Genomic DNA, 10,353 nt, shown 5'->3' on the forward strand with positions numbered 1-10,353 from the left:
TTGACATTTCAATAGCAAACAATAAAGGGACCCCCCCCCCCCCCTCCCAATTCATAAGCCTCATGTGACGTCTTAAAAAAAATTCTCCTTTTCAATAGTGTCATGGAAATTGATGAAAGGAGGGGGTAAAACAAGAAGTCCAACTCCCATCACCTCTCACTTCACCCCTGGAGATGATGCAAATGCTTCAAAAGAAAGATGAGACCAAGGAGATCTGAGCAAACTTATTGTTCAACAAAGGATGACATACTCCCCGGGAAGGAGAGGGAAAGATGATCATTTTTAAGTAGGCCGGTTTTATCGGTGGAGTGGTGTCACAAATGGGTCAAGTCACAACCTGTCATCCCTTTCAAGTTCCAACCAGCATCATTAAGAGGCTTTCAAAGTCTTATCCATTCCCCAGTAGTACAAACACCAAAGCAAAGGGGTGTCAGCGTTCCGTTCCTTTGCCTCCACGCTGCCTCTCAGCTGCGGTTGGCCTCTCCCCTCTTAATGCCATCGTATGCTCTCCTCACCCACCTTGCACACTTCCCTATCCTCTCACTGACATCTTCTCCCAGTCTTCCTCTCCTCTCACTCTTCACCTACTCCATTGCCACCATTAGTACCTGTCTAATAGTGCGAGAAGAGAGCATCTATGCTTTGCTTTGCCGCCTCTTGGGTGGAGCAATGAGTTGGCATCACAATTCACACCAAGCTTTGTTTTTTTGCCCGCTTTGTGAGAGTTTTGTTAGCAAGTTTAACCTCTCTCTGTCACATGGCTTCTATTTTTTTTTATTAATGACTCTTTAAGTGGAGAAGGGCGACATGTGAGGAGTCTCTCTCTCTCTCTCTCTCCATCTCTTTCTTTGGCTCTCTCTCCAATCCCATGCGCCTATCTCCTCACAGCCTTTGAGGGATGACCCATCCCAACTTTAAAAAGAGTGAAGTATTTGTGCTGCCTGCATACTGAAACAAGGTGGGAATAGGATGCGCTGTCCCTCTTGTGGGACACAACTTGATGTCTGGCAATCCACCTGGTGAGGGGACCAGCTCTCTTGTCTGATGCTGGTGGGCTCAGCACCTGGTGGCAAGGATTCAGGTTGCAGGCAATGACTCCGGGTGTGGGGAGGCACAGAAAGGTCACTTCAATTGTCTGTTGAGTAACTTATTGTGATTGTCCCCTGTCCTTGGCAGGATGGTTTGTATCTTGGTAGGGTAAAGCCATCAAGGCAAGATCTGGTTAGAAGGGAACTCTATCAATGGTGTTTGTAAACCATCTATCATGCAATTAAGATTCCAAAATGATGACCCTGTTCTTTTTACTCTTTGAGACTCCATAAGCAAGCAGAAGGTTGTTGGAGATTTACATGTATGTCTACAAGGATACTGGATTGCAGAGTATAAATCCCTGCGGGGGATGTCAATTATTTGGAGCACAAACTCATCCAAAAGAAAGAGCTTCGTGATTCAATTGACTTTGCTTGTTTAATCTGCAACCAAAACAACTTGACATGAAGTCTTTATCCGAAAACAGGGGGACGAAATCCTGTAAATTCCATTATGAATCCTCCCCACATCTGCAGCCTTTTGTAGTTGGATATTAAGGCATCCATTCTTGTACGAGTGTGTTGGCAATATCACAACTAGAGTTAACTTAGTAGCTTCGAGTTTGAAGGTTTTGAGATTATGGAGGGCATCAAACCATTGGCATAGGCTAAAGAAACCAAGTTTGAACAAGCAATTTAGGCTCTAAAAAAAAAAAAAAAAATCAAGCCAAGTAATAAAATAAAATTTAAAAAAAAAAAAAAAAACAATGGCATATCTAACCTCGGGTTGGTATACATTTCTTGTAGGAGTATGTTGGCAATTTCACAACTAGAGTTAATTTAATCAAGCCAAGTCAAAAAAAACAAAAAAAAAGGAAAAGAAGAGACAATGGCATACTTAACCTCGGGTAGGTAAGGCTCAATGTTCTTAGAGTGGTACAATCAATAGCATTTTGAATTTTTAAAACTTCTACTTTATAATTAAGATTTTAATTGGTATATAGTGTAACATTCATGTCTATCAAATAATTAATTTTAATTAACCAAGTTCGAAATCAAGCTTGAGTCATTTTGGGCTCGTGTTTGGCTCGGTTTGAAAATTAAGCTCGAATCTAGCTTAAAATAGTAGTAGAAAAAACCAAGCTTGAACCAATATTTTGAGCTTCGAATTAGTTTTAAGCTAAGCTTGATCAGGTACGGACCCAATAAATTTCGGCTACTTTACACCCCTACCAACAATCATCATTGCCTAAGGTCAGGTGAAAATGAAATATCAACTATTTGGTTTTAAATACCAACGGTCCCTTGGATTAGAGGATATTACATTGACATATGGATTTGTCCCATTGCAATCAAATCTTTAATTAGCAAAAAAGGCTGCTTCCTAGTGGTTGCACTGGTCCTCCACGTGGAGAATCTACTTTTGAAAGTTGGGAGGTAATTTTTCGATTTTTTCCATAGATTGATTGCAGATGTTTGCATCATCATTGTCCTCGAAAAAAAAAAGAAAAAAGTTTCTTTCTTTCTTTCTTTCTTTCTTTCTTTCTTTCTTTTTTTTGTGGGGATGGTGAGGAGGGGTAGTTGGAGTTGGATTTGTAAGGTGTCTCATCAAAACAACGTTTGACTGTTGAATTCATATTTTCATGCTTATTATAACAAAATTGCACTATATTGTAGTGCTTATCCTCTGCACTCCCTGTTCTTACTAAAATATGTAAATTTGTAGTTGATCATACCTTTTTTCTTTTGTATTTGAGAAAAACATTATATACAGTTTGTAATTCATCATACAGCTTTGTAATTAATCTATCCTTTTTTTTTTCCCTCTTCCTCGGAGCAGAGAAAAAACATCATATACCACTTTTATCATTCCCTAATTACTACCATAAAGTCTGCATTAATCTGTCTTTGCTGTACATGAGACCATCATGGAGATCTGTCTACATTTTCCCTCACAACATTCTATCCATTTGGGTTATTAATTTGACACATAACATTGTTAAGTGTTTCAATATGCATTGCAAGCAATGCAAAAATCTCAGGTCAAGCACTCAATTGGCATTTTCAAAACCCATTCACTGTCATATTAATCACAACCATCGTCACCATTATCAAAAAACCATGCCGTCTCCAACTCTTCTACGAGTTATTAATCACAATACAATTAATATCGGCTAATGAGTCATTAGACCTCCCTTAGTTTCCCTTGGTCATTTGCCATCAAGGAAAATATTGAGAGGGAAATTAAAATGGTTTTAATGGACCCAAGACTTGAGTTCAGGAAAGCCAACTCTTTCCACATCCTTGTGCCTCCACTTGTGATAGGTCAAGTCAGTCTCACATGGTCTTCTCTCCCTGGTCCTTGTTTTCTTTTTGTCATCTTTTTTTTTTTTTTTTCCCCTTCAATCATGCCTGCCCTCAGGTTTGCTTTCTACTGCCTTGCAACCTCTCTCCATTATTGACATGGGGGGGGTGAGGAATACCAAGAAGTCATGCCTGCCTTATTAATTGTCCCTATAAACTGCCGACCACCCTCTCTAAGGGCATGTTCTTCCAAAGGATGAGCAGGTCTTTGTGGCACCAAGTCTTTCTGTACTCCTGCTGCCCACCTGGTCGATGCCAAAACCACTCCATTTCTCCTCCCCCTCCACTTCATTTGAATATTAGCCAAGGACAGGCCTACCGTAACGTAGTCATGTTCCACCCACCGTTTGCGACTCGTAAGGTTCTCTGCACAGGTTGCTTAGAGAGACAGCAGGCCAAGTTATTAGAATGATCAGCTTCTGCCTTCTGGTTGACCAAAATCATTATATAAAGACAATATGGTGGTCAGAGGGCAACAAATTATGGCCAACAGATAGGTGTTGATCAGTTGGTCAAAGATAAATTAATTGTTCAAAGCATGGCTGGTCTAATGGTGAGACATCTCACCCACAAGGCATGTGGGCAGAGTTTGTCCACATACATGCATGCATGCATTTATGTGTATGTATGTATGTATACAGATGGATAAATAGTGGTTCCAGGGCCCAACGATCGTGTCAAAATGGTTAGCTTTAACCTGGAGCTGAGGTTAATTAGTCTTTATCATGCTGACAGACCTTCAATTCTTCGGCAAATCCTTGAAGAAAACATGAGCTACTTTAATCTTTGCTCTGAAGAAAATAATGAATATTGAAATGGACAACTCCTTTTTATGTGAGACAACTCACTTGTTTAGGTTCAATGTATGTTGGTCAATGTTGTGGCACAAAAGTATTCTAAAACAGTTGCAATTTTATTCATTTCTTGAAGCATTGCTCTCACAGCCTTCTTGGTCAATTAGCCGGTTTCTTTGCTCTTTTTCTTTTGAGATACGCAGTAGAAATGCCACCTTCTGGGTTGGAAACCCATATCCCTCCCCAGTGCATGGGCAAGGAGGGGGGTGCCATTACTTTTGGCTTAAAAAAGTTAGAGAATTTTAGGATCATACCATGTATAACTGGCTTCTTATTATTTGTTGTATATTGGTAGAAGTGCTGGTTGTGTCGAACTTTTCTTGTTCTATCTCACTGGATTGAATTATGATGGTTTTTCGCTTTTGTTCATCATTTTCATGGGAAATGTAGATGTCTAAGATGATAAGGACAAAGGATATTATGCCTAAAAGGCTGCTTAATGGGAATTAGACAAGATATGATACAGAATAAGGCTTGCTTATGCCAGGATGGTTAAAATACAAGTAGACCATCATAGACAAAATAAAGCACAAATAGACAAATTTGTTTACCTAACTGGACCACAATCCATATTAGCAATTGATTTGATAATCCAATGAGTGAGACCTAAGATAATTAGAATTATTATGCCAGCAAAGACTATTGGTTTATGTTTCCATCTGACCTGTGGAAACTTTAGGAGAGAGATATGAAAGCAATAGCATGCACACAAGGAACCCATTTTTTCTCTAGCCACCTATTAATTTTAGGAAAATTTTGGAGGCTTTTTTTCTAAAGAGCATGAATTTAAAGTGGAATTAAATCCCTCCTGACCACCGGCCATTTTAGGTTTCATTGGGAGGTGTTCACCTGCCTAAAGGTGTCTTATTAAGGAATCTGTCACCAATTTTTAGGGACTTGCAAACTCTCAGACTCCAATTTTTTGAGCTCCATGGCTAATTAAAATAGATCTTCCTCCAGAGCCTTGTCGATGTATAGTTGTTCCAAAAGCAAAAAGGCTTGGATGATGATGATATTGTTGATGAAGATTCTAAATGGAGCTACATCAGAACAATGCTTTATGTTGCTGGATTACATTTTGGTGCTGCTATTAGTGTGCTTTCTTCCAGAAAAAAAAGCAAGTGGATACTCTAGAGTGGTGTGCAAGCATTAATATGCGTTCTGGTTGGCTTTTGTATTCAGCCATTCGCTCTCACTAAGAGAGCAAATTGGTTGGAACCAAGTCCTCAATTCTGGCACTGAACCATTAAATTATTGCAGTGTGAAGAAGTCCTGGATTCCTCATGATTGCTTCTTTGCATTGTCCAACTGTTCCACCCTCAAAGCAATTTGAGGACACCAAGAGGCTCTTTTATCGATGTGCTGAAGGAAAAATAATCTTTCATAAAACCATGACTCCAATTGGGTTACTTTATGATGGAGTAAGGGACATGATGATCAATAAGGAGTGCATTTTAGCTATTGCTGTATTTATTGGAAGTTTAAAGATCCTCTAGATATCAGATGGATAGGAATCATAGCAATTTTAATCTTAAGGAAGAAGCATAGACTGAGTAAATATGCCACACAGGGGCTTAGCAATCTTTAGATGCCTTTCCAGATTATGATGGTGAGATGTGAGGAAGACATTATTGTCACACTATGATTGAGTCTGTGGACATCCACTTTAAAAGAAGAGACCACAAAGAAAGGATTTGGGAATTGGAGGTGGGAGAATAAAGCAGAGAGCCCAAGCACATGAAGAAGCCCACCAGCTAGCCAAAACTTTGGAGTAGTCAGAAAGTTGGAATTCTTTTCCATAATAATTTTGCTCTTCTAACTACTATTCAGGATTCCTTGTTGAGTGCACCACCAAACACCAACTACTCAGAGCTAGCACCACTTTGATGGTAAGGTAGCATTGATGTGCATGAAACCACCAAGAAAATTGAAAGGGAAAGGGAAAGGGAAAAGAGGAGCATCGATCATTGCGAGGGAGACCCATTGAGAGGTTCAAAGAGAAAGAGAAAGAGAAAGAGAGAGAGAGAGAATTACTTGATAGGCATGGCAGGTTTATTTCAGAAGTTGGGGGATGTAGGAGGCATTGGAAGCAAAGTGAAGAGGTAGGCTCAATGAAGTTGCTCACCTTGACTTCAAAGAGCCCCCCCAAATATGGCTTTTTAACCACCCAAGTTGCCTCCCTTTGAATCTTTCAAACTTGGGGACTCTAAAACTAAGTTTCTTTTCCTTGACCACTCAAATTACAGGATATTGACATGTTAAGATTCATCCCACCTAACATGCAATTATTGATGGTAACCTAATTGTTTCCTTCTTATTAATGTGATTATTGTGTCTAAAGGATAAGCTCCAGCCAACTCTGACATCAACGCGGCTGTCTTCATCCATTTATCCAATCAACAGAGGCAAAGGTTGGCCGGCAATTTTTTTCAGAAAATGGCTAACATCTCTCTTGTTGCCACGACAATGGTGGGACATTAGAATGACGCATCTCTTGAGCATGGCCAAAATGCTACATAACGTGGAGATAGTTGGTTTGCACTACGGTAGCAACAGTGTGATGCACATCCTGCAATAGTAGCAGTGGTTTGGCTGACTCCGTGCAAAGATCACAAGCCCCAAGGGGCTATTCATGGCCTCAGGATGGGTAATTAAGCCATTGTTCTTACGACTAGAAATGTTCATTATCTAACCTGAATCTAGCATGGATGGTGTAATCCTCAAGATGTGCCCCGTATGACTCAGCAGGTACAACTTGAATGAAAGCTTGGGCCAGCAATACGAGGAGAAACTCAGAAAACTGTGGGACTTACTGTTGTTTCTTAAACACCTCAGCCCCAATTCCATTGAGATTGAGTGGGAACCTAGAAGTAGAGATTGACTCTTGAATAGCTGGAAGGTCTGCTTAATGCTTCACGGAAACAAGAACTCACAAATTGGAGTAAGTGACCAATTGGAAATATGGAACCGATTTTTTTTAAAGGTACTAAAAAAAGTTAGCTTGGTATTCATTTAAACATTGGGCTTACACCAGCCCAGATCAACTGCAAGCCCAATGAAATCCCAACCCACCAATCTGATAGTTCTTTGGAAATCTTTCTTATCCATTTCTTCTTGAGAGTTTGATCCTCTTAAATTCATGGTTGAACTAGAGAGACCTGATTCTAAACTCTAAAGCATGGTCTATTCATATACCCATCATAGATTTAAAACCAAACCTCTATAATTCAAACTTGAAGTGAGAAGAATCTTAACTCCCTGCTTGAAAACCTTGTGTAAGCTTCACAGCTTCCATCTTATATGTACTGTTGGGATATACCGATTGATCCCCGTACACCGACTCACCCTCGGACCGGTACGACCGACGCCCAACTCTATCGATCGGACCGATAGACGACTCCGACGGACGACCCCGACAACGACTGCCGACAATGGCTGCCGACAATATCCGACCGAAGATATACCAGCCGAACAGACCCATACTGTTTCCGACTGGCCGAGCGATCGAATCCATATCACCAACTCACTGTCGGAGGTGGCAGCCGACGACTGACTTTCACAAGACACCAGATCAGCCGACGGTATCTCCGAATCACCATCCGACGATCTGGCAGTCGAATACCGACATACAGTCGACCAGCCTATCCAAATGCCGTACAACCGTTATGGGCAGTTGTCCTGTCAAGGACATGCGGCATGGCCGCCCTGGGACATTATCCTGTCAAGGACATGGATTAATCCCAGCGATTTGATAGCCCCCGACGATTTGACAATTTTTCAATTATTTGCACCATTAATGGCAGGACCATACCGCATTCTACTATAAAATGGGGTAAGGCAACAGTCTTGATAAGCTTTCTCAGGCATGGGTAAGCTCTCTGAAGCGCCTTTAAGCTTTTGAGCTCTCTCTCTCTCTCCCCCCCGCTGAGCTTCTAATTTTTCACTGTTGCCTAGTCTCCTCTCTGACTTGACCGTCGGAGAGTCCCTACCGAAGGCATCTCCGGTCAGTGAAGATTTTCCTTGCAGGTGCGCGACCACGATGATCGGCCGACGAGGGGATTGGCCGCAACAGATTTGGCGCACCAGGAAGGGGGGTCGACAGAGGTAAGACAGCGAGCTCCATAGAGCTTGAAAAACTTCTCAAGATGACGAAAATCAGGGCTCAGCGATCGAGAACTACCGGGTTGGCGAGGCACTCTTCCCGCCGGGAAGAGGCCCCTCCTTTATCCTCTGTGGCGGAACCCAACTCTCCGCACCCGGTGGTGACCACGGAGATACAAATCACGGCGATCATGCGGCAAATGACCGTTCTGACGAATGCGGTCAAAAACTTCCAACAGCAACCGACTCAGTTGCCGCGACCACCAGCGGAACAACCGACGGCGCCCTCTATGCCGTCCAGAAGCAGCCGCCGATGCCCGCGTCAACTTCCATCTCCTCCTCAAGAGCAGCCGTCTCAGCACTCCCACCGAGAAAGAGCGAGGCGGCCATGGCGCGACACCCACCGGTCTCGGCATCCTTCTCCTTTCCAGCTGAAGCGGGCGAGGAAGGAGAAGAGGCCGCGGACACCATCCGCCTCACTTTCAAATTCGTCGAGAGGTTCGACCCCTGAGATTTCTCAACACCGATGGTTAGACGACTACGAATGCAAGTTCAAAGAAATCGACCGTCGGCTTGTTCAGCTCCAGACGGATGGTCAGAAGTCTTCGAACGATGTTGACTTTCGGACCACCCAACCTCTCTCCCGATTTATCCTCGACGAACCGATCCCTAGTCGGATCAAGATGCCTCATGTGGAGCCTTACGACGGCTCCACCGACCCAGTTGACTATCTAGAGAGCTACAAGGCTCTCATGACAATTCAAGGGGCAACCGATGCCCTCCTCTGCATCGACTTCTCCGCCACGCTCCGTAAAGCTGCCAGGGCCTGATACTCTGGCCTCTGCTCAGGGAGTATCCACTCCTTCGGATAGCTCGAGCATTCTTTCATGGCCCACTTCAGCACCAGCCGAAAACCGCCGCGAACCTCGGATAGTCTTTTCTCCCTCAAACAGGAAGAAAACGAGACGCTCCGACACTTTGTGGCCCGATTCAACGCGACCACACTTGAGGTTCGGAACCTCAACGAAGATATGGCTATCTCGACCATGAAGAGGGGGCTAAGGGGGTCTCGATTCACATATTCCTTGGACAAGACCCTCCCTCGGGCATATGCCGAATTACTGGAGTGCGCGTATAAATACATGCGCGTGGACGAAGGAGCTTCCGACCGGCGCCTGACCGAGGGCACGGGCCAGAAGGAAAAGCGGAAGAAAAATCGGGCTCCTGCTGAACCCAGCAGGCCCCCCCATCGATAGACGGGTCTCGCCCTGACGACGAAGTCCGAGACTGACGCATCGCAGGTATGACTCCTACACCCCTCTCTCCGCTCCTCATGCGCAAATCCTGATGGAGATCGAAGAAGCGGAATATCTACGACGGCCTCGGCCTCTGAAAGTAAAGGGCCTCGACCAATGCAGCTCGATCGTCGATCGTCGAATCCATGGCTCGATCGTCGATCGTCGAATCTACGACGGCCTCGGTCTCTGAAGGCAAAGGGCCTCGACCAACACGGCTCGATCGTCGATCGTCGAATCTATGCCGAACCGACGACCTCCGCCTCTAAAGGCAAAGGGCTTCGACCAACACGGCTGGCTAACTTGTCGACTTAGCTTCGACTAAGAAGGGCAAAATGCAAGACGACCGCGGTCGCACTCGTGACATACCGACTTGATCACGATCGGTCGAAGGATATTCGACTTGCCACCGTTTATCATACGTCCCGACGTGCACGTCCGATCAAGGGCCGGACAATGGATATTCGACTTGTCATCGTTATCCTATCCGAATACGTCGGACGCTACTCGACTATCAGACTCTACGGGATGATCGTGTCGACATGCCATGTTTGGGGATTGACCGACATCCGACCCGACGTGCACGCTCGACTTACAGTCAGGACGACTCTCGACCATCGGATTCTATGCAACTTGCACGACAGTCAGGACGCCGGCCTGCGATCGGGGCTTGCTCTGCCCTTAGTATGGCGCATGCCACTGACTACCTTG

This window comes from Elaeis guineensis, chromosome 11 (genome assembly GCF_000442705.2).
Source record: "Elaeis guineensis isolate ETL-2024a chromosome 11, EG11, whole genome shotgun sequence".
Classification (NCBI taxonomy): Eukaryota; Viridiplantae; Streptophyta; class Magnoliopsida; order Arecales; family Arecaceae; genus Elaeis; species Elaeis guineensis.